The following is a 15,327-nucleotide window of genomic DNA, read 5'->3' as shown; positions in this document are numbered from 1 at the left end:
GCTCTTTCGGGTACATGCTCGGATTTGACCTTGTTTCTCTCCATTTTAAGCTCTTAAGCACCTGTTTTCATCCAAAATGTGAAAATGCAATAATGCAACACCCTAAATGCCCTAAATGCGAATTCCTACAGTTAATGACCTAAAAATGCTAAGGTTAGGGTATAAATAATGCAAAATAGGAACAAAAAGGATGCTTAAAACATGTAAATTAGAGAGTTATCAATTCCCCATAGATGCATTTTTACATTTAATTCGGATTAGTTCGAATCTTACTTCGGGTTCGAATATTACCCGAACCCGATCGGATTTTACACAAAACTCGAACCCGAACCGAACCATTTACTTTGGGTCGGGTTTGGGTTCAGGATTCGGGTTTGGATAATATGCCCAGGGCTAGAACCACCTGAAGCCCAACCCGAGGAGGTGCTCGACCCTAGCCTCGTATAGGACTTCTGATGACAGCTGTTTCGGCTAGGTCAAAAAGGTTTCCATATATAAACCATTTCCTAATGTTCGAGAGAGGGGACGACCACACGCGAGAGAGAGAGCGAGAGCTTCCAAAGGGGATTTCCAGCCAATTTTCATACTTTCTTAGGGAGATTTTAATTCTTAGCATTTTTCTTTTCCAGTTTATAATTCTACTTTCTGTTCTTTATTGTTTTTGATTATACTCATTATCTTCAATGCAATTCTTATTCATCTTTGTTTTTATGTTGTTTGCGATGAGATCTGAGTAATGAACCAAAGTTTTTAGGTATGGGATAGGTTAGTAGGTATTCTTAATCGATTATAATGGTTTGGCTTGATTGTTTTTATAAAAATTCCCTTATGGATTAGAGTTCTTAATGCTAGTTTCAAACCGAGATGTTTGGATTAGATTATGGGGATTTCAGCACCGAGAGGTGTTCGATGAAATACTTGAATAAACTAATGCCAGATATTAACTCACTTAGCCTAAGAGATTAGATGAGTAAGGAGTTTATTGAAAATAGTGAATTGATTTTTAATGCCTACTTGGTCATGTCTCACCAACGAGAGTTGGGTAGGGAAGTGATCAGGGTTGATTGTTTCTGCTATGAGAGTTGATTAGCAAGGTTTAGAGATTCATTGTCTAGGGAATATATTGCTTGAGGCATGTAAAACATTCTAGGTTGATTAGGAATACTTTTTGAACCGATTAACCCATTCTTAGGAGCTTTCGTATTTTGATTGTTTAAGCTTTTATCATTCACTCGACCACCAACCTGACCTGGTACTCAATCATCAGCATTGTGTGGTGCCTCGAGTTGTTCATCATTTTGTTTGTGTTTTCTTGTCACATGACCACCTATTCGATCCGGTACTCGATCTCTTGCATCTTGTACCTCGGTCGAGTAGTTCTTTGTTTTATTCTTTTTTTTTGTGTTCATTTTAGCACTGTTCGACAAAACCCCATTATTGGTTGGCTTGACTTTCATTGTTTAGATCATATCCTATCTGCTAGCATACAACCATTTAGATTGATAACCCTTTGTACTACAACTGCATAGGGAATTGATACCCTGGGGCATCGAGTACCCCAGCTCCCAACCCTATGGGGTACTCGATGCCCTATCCGATACGCCACCCGAGCACCTACTCAGGTGATCACTCGGGTCCTTACCACCAACCTTATCTGATGCCTTACCCGCTGACCTATCTGATGCCTCATTCGAGCACATACTCGGGTGAACATTCAGGTTCTTACCCGCCGCCCTATCTGATGTAGTACCCGATGCCATACCCGGTTAGCTATGCGATGCCGTACCCGACACATCACTCGGATGTTGGTCCAAGCAAGTCGTCCGTGCACATAACCGAGCTCTCTGATGAGCTAATCCCGACACCCACTGGATCCGGTGACAGCCCTGAATACAACTTGGCGAGCATGGAGGCTGATACAACCTCCTTCTTCACAACCCAATGAGGTACCACCTTTCATCCAACCATTGTTTATACCAATGCATTGTAATTTGTTTCTTTTTGTGATTCTTGGATTATTTTTCAGACTTCTATCTACACAAGGGACTGTGTAATTTAAGATTGAGGGAGGATCAACATCAGCACACATCCCTAGCCAACTCCGGAAGGGTCTGCATAAACTACATATAGCTCATTCTGCTCTGGCAATGCCAACACTGGCATAGTAGTCAGCATCTCCTTCAGGCTTGCGAAACCCTCCTCACACTCTCGCGACCAAACAAAAGGAACATCCTTCCCGTCAACTTAGTCATAGGTCATGCCTTACTAAAAAAACCCTTCACAAACCTCCTGTAGTAACCCGCAAATCCAAGAAAACTCCTGATCTCTAATGGCCTGAATCTTCTCTGGATCCACAGAAACTCCCTCTGCAGTCACAATGTGACCCATAAATCCCATCTCCCTGTGCAGGAAACTGCACTTGCTCAACTTAGCGAACAGCTTCGGTTCCCGCAGCTTCCCTAACACTGCTATCAAGTCTACCTTATACTCCTCAGGACTCTTAAAGTACACCAGAATATCATCGATGAAGATGATAACATACACGTCCAAAAACTCCTAGAACATATTGTTCATCAACCTCATGAACGTTGTTGGTGCATTGGTCAACCCAAAAGGCATCACAACGAACTCATAATACCCATACCTCATCCTAGAGGCCGTCTTTCTCACATCTGCCTCATCTTTCGAAATCTAATGATAGTCAAACGCTAGATCAATCTTAGAGAACCAAGTAGCACCTCTCAATTGATCCAACAACTAATCGATCTTGGGAAGACGGTAATTGTTCTTCACAGTGACCCGGTTTAGACCCCGATAATCAATGCACAAGCGGAAACTCTCGTCTTTCTTTTTAATGAACAACACCGTCGCTCCCCACGGTGAAACTGTAACAACCCGTCCCATGGACTCCACTAGCCCACCGCTAGCTTGCCCCCATAGGCCCTAAGCTGGCCCTGCAGGGCATCGATCCTAACCCCTCACCGTGGAAAGGAACTCACATCCAAATCTACCAGTAGGTTATTGGTGACCCGCTAGCTTGCCCCCATAGGCCCTAAGCTGGCCCTGCAGGGCATCGATCCTAACCCCTCACCGTGGAAAGGAACTCACAACTCATCGATCTTGGGAAGACGGTAATTGTTCTTCACAGTGACCCGGTTTAGACCCCAATAATCAATGCACAAGCGGAAACTCTCGTCTTTCTTCTTAGAACAACACCGTCGCTCCCCATGGTGAAACTATAACAACCCGTCCCGTGGACCCCACTAGCCCACTGCTAGCTTGCCCCCATAGACCCTAAGCTGGCCCTGCAGGACATCGATCCTAACCCTTCACCGTGGAAAGGAACTCACATCCAAATCCACCAGTAGATTATTGGTGCGCCAGGCGTTCCTCGAACCTTGGTCCCCACCCATTAACAATCTTCCCACAGGACAAGCTGCCACCAATTGTTCTGCAGGTCAATTGGTGACAGCTTGTCCTTTGCTGCACCTCTGCCACCGACGACACAATTGGAGCCTACACTTGTACCGCTCTTATTAACCTACTCCAACAACAACACCAACAGATATGCCATTTGAGACATTCAAATCTTTGATTCACAACTCGGACTACTTTGTTCTTCAAAAAATTGCAATAATTTGTCTTTTTAAAGATTTGAAATTTAATATTCCTAGTTGAAGTTGGAGACCAGTTTAATATAAATTAAAAGTTAGATCTAAAATCATATAAATTAANAAAAAAAAAAAAAAAAAAAAAAAAAAAAAAAAGGTAAGATCTAAGATTACATAAATCAAAAGTAAACTCAACAACAACTACACCCACATACATATATAGTTTCAGGGAAGGCTTTACTGCATCGGCTTGTCAGCCCATATTATTTAGGATGGCATTTAACTAGTCAAAGCATGTACACAATTAAATATGGTGCATTTGGAACATATCACATGGTAACTCTCAGTACCATTCAAGGAAAACGTGCAGTATCCGAGAGTGCGATGTTGATAGACTGGTGGCATATTGAGCATAGTTTCAATGGAAGATAGATGTAATCACGTAGTATAAAGAATGAAAAGTGCAGGTTCTTACCTTGATGGAGTGTAAGGTGAAGGTAGATGTAATCACATACAGTACCGTGATGAACTCTTGGAGCTCAGTTGGATACATGGAGAAAGCTGCACAAGTGTTTGAAGAAATGTTAAAAGCAGGAGTCAAAACAGACGCTCACACGCTTACAGCATTTTAGCCAAAGGGTATGTTAGAGCAAAAGAGCACAAGAAAGCTGAGGAACTTCTTGAGACTTTGATAGTTGAATCAAGGCCCAACGTTGTGATCTTCACCACGGTGATCAGTGTGCATTGCAGCAGCGGTAGTATGGATGATGCAATGAGGGTTTTCAACAAGATGGGCAAGTTTGGGGTTTCGCCGAATATAAAGACATTTGAGACACTAATGTGAGGTTACTGTTATGAGCCAAAGCCTTGGCCTTAGATCTTGTTATCACACCCGTTGCTTAAACTTAAGAACAAGAGATTTAAGAGCTAACTTCCCTTTAACCCAACTCTCTCCTTAGGAATTAGGTTAATTGTTGGAAGCTTGGAATTCTCATTAGCATGAGAGGATTCTTATATAGAACCTTACAAACCGACCTATCTCTCCTATTAAAAGGAAACTATATAAAACCTTAAATCTAATTAAAAAGGAATAACACCAAAGTTCTAATAACATATCAAAACCAAATAATCATATCATTACTCCCCTCTTCCACTTGAAGCTTGTCCTCAAGCTTCAGGTCATGGCATGTCCTCCTCTTCAAGTGGTTTGTCGTTGATAACTCTCTAATTTACATGTTTTAAGCATCCTTTTTTGTCCATATTTTGCATTTTTTATGCCCTAACCTTAGCATTTTTAGGTCATTAACTGTAGGAATTCGCATTTACGCCATTTAGGGTGTTGCATTCTTGCATTTGCATATTTTGGATGAAAACAGGTGCTTTAGAACCTAAAATGGGGAGAAACAAGTTCAAATCCGAGCATGTACCCGAAGGAGCTATTAAGCAGGAAGAACAGTCCGAACCCCAACCCGATCGAGGAGGATTCAAGAGAAGGAAGAATAACCCGAAGACCTACCCGAGGAGTAACCCGACCTCTTCCTCGTGCACATCATCGAGCAGACCCTCGGGTAGGACTTGGAAGCTAGGTTAAAGGGGTTTTCATATATAAACCCCCCCCCCGTCTTCTTCCTCTCGCCCTAGCACGCCGCAGACCCTCAAACCAGAGAGCGAGAGCTTTTGAGAGAGATCTTGAGCGACTCAAACTCTTTTTCCACTATTGTTAGGATTTATTTTACTTCTTTTTGCTATCCTTTTAGATTTATATTTTGTACTCTTCACTTTTATTTTATTTTTCAATACAATGCAATTTTCGTTTATCTATGCTTTTATGTTTTCTGCAATGAGATCTGAGTAGTGAAACAAACTTTCTAGGGATGGGATAGATGATTTTGTGTTCTTGATCGGTTAGGATGTCTTAGCTTGGTTGTTTATGCTTTATAAATTCCTTTCTAGATTGGTGTTCTTAATGCTATCAACAGACTGAGAGGTTGAGATTAGATCTGGGGTGTTTTACCACCGAGAGGTGTAGATGAAATGCTTGAATCAATCAATGCTAGAAATTAACTCACTTAGCCTAAGAGATTAGATGTGTAAGGAGTTTATTGACAATAATGAATCGGTTTGTATTGCCTGCTTGGTCATGTTTCTCCAACGAGAGTTGGGTAGGGAAGTGATCAAGGTTGATTGTTTCTACCACGAGAGTGTTTTAACAAGATTTTAGAGATTCATTGTCTAAGGAATATTTGCTTGAGGCATGTAGGACATCCATACATGTCAGGAACACTTAGGAGTCGATTACCCCATCCTTAGAAGCTTTCGCATCTTGATTGTTTACATTTTTATTCATCACTCGATCCTATACCCGAACTGGTACTTGATCACCAGCTTCGTGTACACCCTCGAGTTGTTCATACTCATCTTGTTTACTCGATCACTCCACCCGATCTTGTACTCGAATGCTTGCATCGAGTGCTTAGGTCGTGTGGTTCTTGTTTATTTACTTTCTTTTATTTATTTTAGGATTGTTAGATCAAACCCATTTATTGCTTGGCTTGACTTGCATAGTTCTGATCATATCTCATCTGCTAGCATAACAACCATTTGGATTGATAACCCTTTGTACTACAACTACATAGGGAATTGATACCCTGGGTGAAAATCCTGTTATCAATTTGGCGCCGTTGCCATTTGGTTGAACTTAATTTGCTACGTTTAAGATTTCAGCACTTGCTAAATCAAGTTCTATTTTATACTTTGGTTCGGAACTGACTTGTTTGCTTTCGTGTTTGTTTGTTTTGCTTTTCAGGTACAACCCGAGCACCCACCTGACCCGTCACTCGATCACCTGGATCAGGTAGACCGTCGTGCACTCACTCGGTCACCTGCTTGTGCATGCAAACACGATCCAAGGGTAGTCAACACTTGCGTCCATTCATCGACAACATCGACAGACCAAGGCTACTCCGTCAACAACAAGTCCATCTACCGCAACCAACAACAATTGAGGAGACAATGAACAATCAGAATGGTCCACCAGCTCCTCCAGTGTGGACCAACATAGGAGTAGGAGATGCTCCATCTACTCATACTCAAAGAAATGGCACTGTGCCACCTGCTGTTCAGAACAACAACATTGAGATAAAGAGTAGTCTCATCTAGATGATACAAAGCAACAAGTTTCATGGATTGCCAATGGAGGACCCATTGGACCATTTCGATGAGTTTGATAGGCTCTGTAGCCTAACCAAGATTAATGGAGTTAGTGAAGATGGATTCACACTCCGGCTGTTCCCATTTTCTTTGGGAGACAAGGCACATATCTGGGAGAAATCACTCCTCAAGGAGTGCATCACCACCTCGGAAGCATGAAAGAAGGCGTTTCTAGCCAAATTCTTCTCCAACTCCAGGACAGCAAGGCTGCAAAATGACATCTCCAGCTTTGTTCAGAAGAACAATGAGACGTTTAGTGAAGCTTGGGAATGTTTCAAGGGTTACACTACCAGATGCTCTCATCATGGATTCAGCAATGCTTCATTGCTGAGTACACTATACTGAGGAGTGGTCCCTAAGATGTGGATGTTGTTGGACACCGCAAGCAATGGTAACTTCCTCAACAAGGATGTCGATGAAGGTTGGGATCTAGTGGAGAACTTGGCTCAATCAGATCTGCATTACAATGAGGAGTACGATCGTATTGTGCGATCTACTGGAGAGGATGATGCCAAGTACAAGAGGGACATGAAAGCCCTCAATGACAAGTTGGATAAACTACTCAACCAGCAGCACCATGTCCATGCAATCTCAGAGGAAGAGCAGTTTCTGCAACAAGATGGGGAGAATGCTCAGCTAGAGGATGTGAACTACATCAACAACCAAGGAGGTTACAACAAAGGGTACAACAAAGGGTACCACAACTACAAACCGAATCCAAATCTGTTATACCATAACCCAAACGTTGCAAACCCTCAAGACCAAATCTACCCATTCGCAGTTCAAGGGAACCAAGTCCAGCAAAAGCCTTTTGTCCAATACAATCAAGGCTATGCTCCTAAGCAGCAATATTCTGGTAACTACCACCAACCAATTGCACCACCTGGATTCCAACAACAACAAGGCCCGCAGAACCAATCCCAAGAAGCTGACCTACGCGGTCCCATACCCACTATTATTTATTTTAAATAATAAATAAATATAAATAATAATAATAAATAAACTACAACTAGTGGTCTCATACCCACTAGCCACCTAACCACAATCACAATCAACAGCGGAAATAACCAATCTCAATATCCAATAATTATAACATAAACAATATCCAAAGTTCAACCAAACAAGAATCATAGAACCAGCATCCTAGCAATATTTCTAATGACCCAACTCTAGTAACCTAGCAATGCCAGACAACAACCAATCGAGTCCCTAGAACATCCTCCTCTTCATTGCTTTGATTCCACGATCACACTTTGCCTTTACCTGCACCACAAACACAAATTGCAATGCATGAGTATTTTATAAACACTCAGTAAGGCAATCCTCCCATTTACTGGGCAATACATACAAACAATAGAGACGTCTCAAACCATCAACCAACAATCAACAATAACAAAACAGGACTCTTCATCGACCGACACAGAGTATGCATCGACCGACACCAGTTGGTGGTTGCGTCGACTAACGCAAGATCTGCATCGACCGATGCAAGGTTAACTTGCATCGACCGATGCTCCCATTGCATCGACCGACGCATGCTCGACATAGCAGTAAAACCCTAGATTTTACGCGTCGTCCTCACATTTGTATCGACCGACGCACAAAGTGCATCGACCGATGCAATGCCGAGCATCGTTTTCTCCCAAAGCTTCTCGCCGGATCTTCGTTCCTACAACCACAAAACTCGATCTCAAGCCGCAAGAAAGCTTCCTTACGTCCCAAATATCAATCTAACAAGCCTACAGCACATCACAAGCAAATCAGAGAGATCTCCAGCTTAGATAAGCCATGGTCATGCACTTACCTTTGCCAAGAAGTTACTGAACCTTAAACAAGCAAGAACACGCTCCTAGGAAGCTCCTACCACGATCTCAACAGGAAACGCCTCCAATCACCAGAAATCACCAAGAACACTCAAGAACACTTAGGGAACTTTTCTCTAATTTTTTTTCTCTCAAAAGCGTCTAAACACAACTAATGAGACAAAAACTCGAGTTAAGGGTTTTCCTAACCCAAAACGCAGCGTATAACTTAAACTCGTACCGCAGAAAATCAACCTTGCATCGACCGATGCAATCCCTAAACCGAGATTTTGGTTTGCGGATGTTACACTTAGCCTAAGAGATTAGATGTGTAAGGAGTTTATTGACAATAATGAATCGGTTTGTATTGCCTGCTTGGTCATGTTTCTCCAATGAGAGTTGGGTAGGGAAGTGATCAAGGTTGATTGTTTCTATCACGAGAGTGTTTTAACAAGATTTTAGAGATTCATTGTCTAAGGAATATTTGCTTGAGGCATGTAGGACATCCATACTGGTCAGGAACACTTAGGAGTCGCTTACCCCATCCTTAGGAGCTTTCGCATCTTGATTGTTTACATTTTTATTCATCACTCGATCCTATACCCAAATTGGTACTCGATCACCAGCTTCGTGTACACCCTCGAGTTGTTCATACTCATCTTGTTTACTCGATCACTCCACCCGATCTTGTACTCGAATGCTTGCATCGAGTGCTTAGGTCGTGTGGTTCTTGTTTATTTACTTTCTTTTATTTATTTTAGGATTGTTAGATCAAACCCATTTATTGCTTGGCTTGACTTGCATAGTTCTGATCATATCTCATCTGCTAGCATAACAACCATTTGGATTGATAACCCTTTGTACTACAACTACATAGGGAATTGATACCCTGGGTGAAAATCCTGTTATCAATTTGGCGCCGTTGCCATTTGGTTGAACTTAATTTGCTACGTTTAAGATTTCAGCACTTGCTAAATCAAGTTCTATTTTATACTTTGGTTCGGAACTGACTTGTTTGCTTTCGTGTTTGTTTGTTTTGCTTTTCAGGTACAACCCGAGCACCCACCTGACCCGTCACTCGATCACCTGGATCAGGTAGACCGTCGTGCACTCACTCGGTCACCTGCTTGTGCATGCAAACACGATCCAAGGGTAGTCAACACTTGCGTCCATTCATCGACAACATCGACAGACCAAGGCTACTCCGTCAACAACAAGTCCATCTACCGCAACCAACAACAATTGAGGAGACAATGAACAATCAGAATGGTCCACCAGCTCCTCCAGTGTGGACCAACATAGGAGTAGGAGATGCTCCATCTACTCATACTCAAAGAAATGGCACTGTGCCACCTGCTGTTCAGAACAACAACATTGAGATAAAGAGTAGTCTCATCTAGATGATACAAAGCAACAAGTTTCATGGATTGCCAATGGAGGACCCATTGGACCATTTCGATGAGTTTGATAGGCTCTGTAGCCTAACCAAGATTAATGGAGTTAGTGAAGATGGATTCAAACTCCGGCTGTTCCCATTTTCTTTGGGAGACAAGGCACATATCTGGGAGAAATCACTCCTCAAGGAGTGCATCACCACCTCGGAAGCATGAAAGAAGGCGTTTCTAGCCAAATTCTTCTCCAACTCCAGGACAGCAAGGCTGCAAAATGACATCTCCAGCTTTGTTCAGAAGAACAATGAGACGTTTAGTGAAGCTTGGGAATGTTTCAAGGGTTACACTACCAGATGCTCTCATCATGGATTCAGCAATGCTTCATTGCTGAGTACACTATACTGAGGAGTGGTCCCTAAGATGTGGATGTTGTTGGACACCGCAAGCAATGGTAACTTCCTCAACAAGGATGTCGATGAAGGTTGGGATCTAGTGGAGAACTTGGCTCAATCAGATCTGCATTACAATGAGGAGTACGATCGTATTGTGCGATCTACTGGAGAGGATGATGCCAAGTACAAGAGGGACATGAAAGCCCTCAATGACAAGTTGGATAAACTACTCAACCAGCAGCACCATGTCCATGCAATCTCAGAGGAAGAGCAGTTTCTGCAACAAGATGGGGAGAATGCTCAGCTAGAGGATGTGAACTACATCAACAACCAAGGAGGTTACAACAAAGGGTACAACAAAGGGTACCACAACTACAAACCGAATCCAAATCTGTTATACCATAACCCAAACGTTGCAAACCCTCAAGACCAAATCTACCCATTCGCAGTTCAAGGGAACCAAGTCCAGCAAAAGCCTTTTGTCCAATACAATCAAGGCTATGCTCCTAAGCAGCAATATTCTGGTAACTACCACCAACCAATTGCACCACCTGGATTCCAACAACAACAAGGCCCGCAGAACCAATCCCAAGAAGCTGACCTACGCGGTCCCATACCCACTATTATTTATTTTAAATAATAAATAAATATAAATAATAATAATAAATAAACTACAACTAGTGGTCTCATACCCACTAGCCACCTAACCACAATCACAATCAACAGCGGAAATAACCAATCTCAATATCCAATAATTATAACATAAACAATATCCAAAGTTCAACCAAACAAGAATCATAGAACCAGCATCCTAGCAATGTTTCTAATGACCCAACTCTAGTAACCTAGCAATGCCAGACAACAACCAATCGAGTCCCTAGAACATCCTCCTCTTCATTGCTTTGATTCCACGATCACACTTTGCCTTTACCTGCACCACAAACACAAATTGCAATGCATGAGTATTTTATAAACACTCAGTAAGGCAATCCTCCCATTTACTGGGCAATACATACAAACAATAGAGACGTCTCAAACCATCAACCAACAATCAACAATAACAAAACAGGACTCTTCATCGACCGACACAGAGTATGCATCGACCGACACCAGTTGGTGGTTGCGTCGACTAACGCAAGATCTGCATCGACCGATGCAAGGTTAACTTGCATCGACCGATGCTCCCATTGCATCGACCGACGCATGCTCGACATAGCAGTAAAACCCTAGATTTTACGCGTCGTCCTCACATTTGTATCGACCGACGCACAAAGTGCATCGACCGATGCAATGCCGAGCATCGTTTTCTCCCAAAGCTTCTCGCCGGATCTTCGTTCCTACAACCACAAAACTCGATCTCAAGCCGCAAGAAAGCTTCCTTACGTCCCAAATATCAATCTAACAAGCCTACAGCACATCACAAGCAAATCAGAGAGATCTCCAGCTTAGATAAGCCATGGTCATGCACTTACCTTTGCCAAGAAGTTACTGAACCTTAAACAAGCAAGAACACGCTCCTAGGAAGCTCCTACCACGATCTCAACAGGAAACGCCTCCAATCACCAGAAATCACCAAGAACACTCAAGAACACTTAGGGAACTTTTCTCTAATTTTTTTTCTCTCAAAAGCGTCTAAACACAACTAATGAGACAAAAACTCGAGTTAAGGGTTTTCCTAACCCAAAACGCAGCGTATAACTTAAACTCGTACCGCAGAAAATCAACCTTGCATCGACCGATGCAATCCCTAAACCGAGATTTTGGTTTGCGGATGTTACACTTAGCCTAAGAGATTAGATGTGTAAGGAGTTTATTGACAATAATGAATCGGTTTGTATTGCCTGCTTGGTCATGTTTCTCCAATGAGAGTTGGGTAGGGAAGTGATCAAGGTTGATTGTTTCTATCACGAGAGTGTTTTAACAAGATTTTAGAGATTCATTGTCTAAGGAATATTTGCTTGAGGCATGTAGGACATCCATACTGGTCAGGAACACTTAGGAGTCGCTTACCCCATCCTTAGGAGCTTTCGCATCTTGATTGTTTACATTTTTATTCATCACTCGATCCTATACCCAAATTGGTACTCGATCACCAGCTTCGTGTACACCCTCGAGTTGTTCATACTCATCTTGTTTACTCGATCACCCCACCCGATCATGTACTCGAATGCTTGCATCGAGTGCTTAGGTCGTGTGGTTCTTGTTTATTTACTTTCTTTTATTTATTTTAGGATTGTTAGATCAAAATCATTTATTGCTTGACTTGACTTGCATAGTTCTGGTCATATCTCATCTACTAGCATAATAACCATTTGGATTGATAACCCTTTGTATTACAACTGCATAGGGAATTGATACCCTGGGTGAAAATCCTATTATTAGTCGTCTTGATTAGCACCATCATTGACTACCATGATCTGAAAAAAGAACTGGTTTGCAAACATGCCCTCGGGTGAAGAATTCATCACAGTTGAAGCAGAGACCTTTTGCTTGTCGCTCTTCCATTTCTACGGTGGTCAATTTCTTCAAAAACAATTGTTGAGGAGCCGGTTTCTCTTATGTTTGTTGGAGCAACTGAGCTTCCTTGTCTTTTCCACCCTTGGAGCTCTCAAGATTTCCTGTCCTAGGGAACAAGACCGAGTGTTGAGCTATTGGTGCCAAATGTCCTCCAAATGTGTGTGTCTGCTTGTTATTATCGATCTTGTATTCATTATCTTGAGCATATTCCATTGCTTTAAAAATGGTCTCAGGACGGAGATACTCGACTTCCTTCCTTAAACTATCTGTAAGTCCAACGCAAAACTGCCACAGTTGTTGGTCTCCAGTTAGTCTTGTTTGCCTTCCCAAACATTCCTCAAATTGGTTACAATACTCATCAACTGTTCCCATATGTCGTAGATTACATAACTCTCCAATTGGATTCACGGCATCGGCCTTTCCAAAACGACTTTTACAAATCTTTTTAAATTCAGCCCAGCCTAGCCTATGCGTGACTAACCTTCTCAAATTGTTGTGCCAGTGATACGCTTTACCAGTCAAGAAAAAGGTTGCTTGGCGAACTCTTGCATCGTCATTGAAGATACCTTGATCTTTGAAATAATCTTCACACTTTTGTAACCACTCATTTGTGGTAGTTTACCATCGTAAGGTGGAAACTCCATCCTTGATGGTGGCACCATAATTCTACCAGCCTCTTCCCTTCCACTTTCTCTAGAGCTCTTCCAACCAAATCCTTTTTGCACTCTAATATCTCCTGTCACGTAACTGGTTGTTTCTTCATCTTCTTGGACATCTTTAATCTGTCGAATGGCCCATTCTCCACCTCCGTCAGTTAGTCGATGGCCTCACTCCCTACCCACCGAACTTCTCAACCATGGCCCTCCCGATTGAGCTACCCTCAACCATGGCTCCATCATTAAAACTTGTATCACTTTTTGGCTTCACCTTAGACATGAAGGCTGCTTCCTTCTCCTCCCCCGTCACGTCCCCTCTTATAGAAGAGGAAAGAGCTTGAAACTTGTTAGTGATTTCTTCTTTTTCTGCTGCGAGAGTTTCTTGGAGTTTTGTTTGTTCATCGTGAAGCTCCTCCACTGTTGCTTTTCTTTGATCTCGTTCTTCTTGTTGTGCAGAAATTGTGGATTTTGAGGCTTCTTCTTGCGTTGTTGTTCTCTCCTCTAGTGCTTGCAAGCGTAACTTGCATTGGATCCAATTTCTCATGAATCTTCTTAATCTCCTTCATCAATTGAGCAAGCGTTACTTCTCCGTCTCCCATTGAATCAATCGGCTCTGATAGCAAGTTGTTATGAGCCAAAGCCGTGGCCTTAGATCTTGTTATCACACATGTTGCTTAAACTTAAGAACAAGATATTTAAGAGCTAACTTTGCTTTAACCCAACTCTCTCCTTGAGAATTAGGTTAATTGTTGGAAGCTTGGAATTCTCATTAGCATAAGAGGGTTCTTATATAGAACCTTACAAACCGACCTATCTCTCCTATTAAAAGGAAACTATATAAAACCTTAAATCTAATTAAAAAGGAATAACACCATAATTCTAATAACATATCAAAACCTAATCATATCAGTTACCTAGAGGTGAAGCAACCATGGAAAGCAGAAGAGGTTTTGCAGATGATGAGAGGGTTTGGTGTGAAGCCCGAGAATTCCACTTTCTTGCTCTTAGCAGAAGCTTGGCGTGTCGCGGGACTCACTGATGAGTCGAACAAAGCGATCAATGCATTGAAATGTAAGGACATAGAGATCGCAAAGTTGGAGAAGCTGTACCAAAGACAGTTATCTGGTAGTTTTAATCTCTTGCAGATCCCACTAAGGAAACGAGAACTTCCAACTGCAAAAGCTATGAATCTCTCTGCTTGCAAACTTGGAGCTCGAGTGCCAATCATATGCCAGAAGCAGTCCCAAGCGCAGTTTGGGATCAGTGGACAATTTGTACATTCTTGTACAGTGTTCTTGAACTGAAACAAACAAAATTGGCTTTGGCTGAACTGAATCCAGAGAATTTGGTTTTCAATTATTCTTCTGTTGAAACTTCAGAGTCAATACTTTGAGAACTCACTATATGTACATTGCAGCTGAATGATCTTGTATAAAAAAAATGTATTGTACAGTTGCTGTTTTCAATAACTTCTAGACTCATAGATTTTGGAGTAATAAATAAAAAAGATTGCTGGAGAGGTTCCTAGAATTATATATACAAAAAGGTCAACGTCAAGGAGGAGAGAAATAAAAAGACTAAGCAAAAAAGAAAGCGAAGACAGATTTCTCACAAGTTAGCATGACAGAACGCTGCAGTCACAAACTGATACCCTACCGGAAAATCACTATACAAATACAAATATTTGAACCAGCGAACCTATTTTGAAACATAGCAAAAAAAAAAAAAAAAAAAAAAAAAAAAAAAAA

General features: G+C 41.8%; 1 pseudogene; it reads left to right on the top strand.

Annotated features, from left to right (window-relative positions):
* LOC109131207 lies at window positions 1,754-14,983 on the top strand (annotated as a pseudogene).

This window comes from Camelina sativa, chromosome 20, assembly GCF_000633955.1.
Source record: "Camelina sativa cultivar DH55 chromosome 20, Cs, whole genome shotgun sequence".
Taxonomy (NCBI): Eukaryota; Viridiplantae; Streptophyta; class Magnoliopsida; order Brassicales; family Brassicaceae; genus Camelina; species Camelina sativa.
This window is presented reverse-complemented; position numbering and strand designations above follow the sequence as displayed.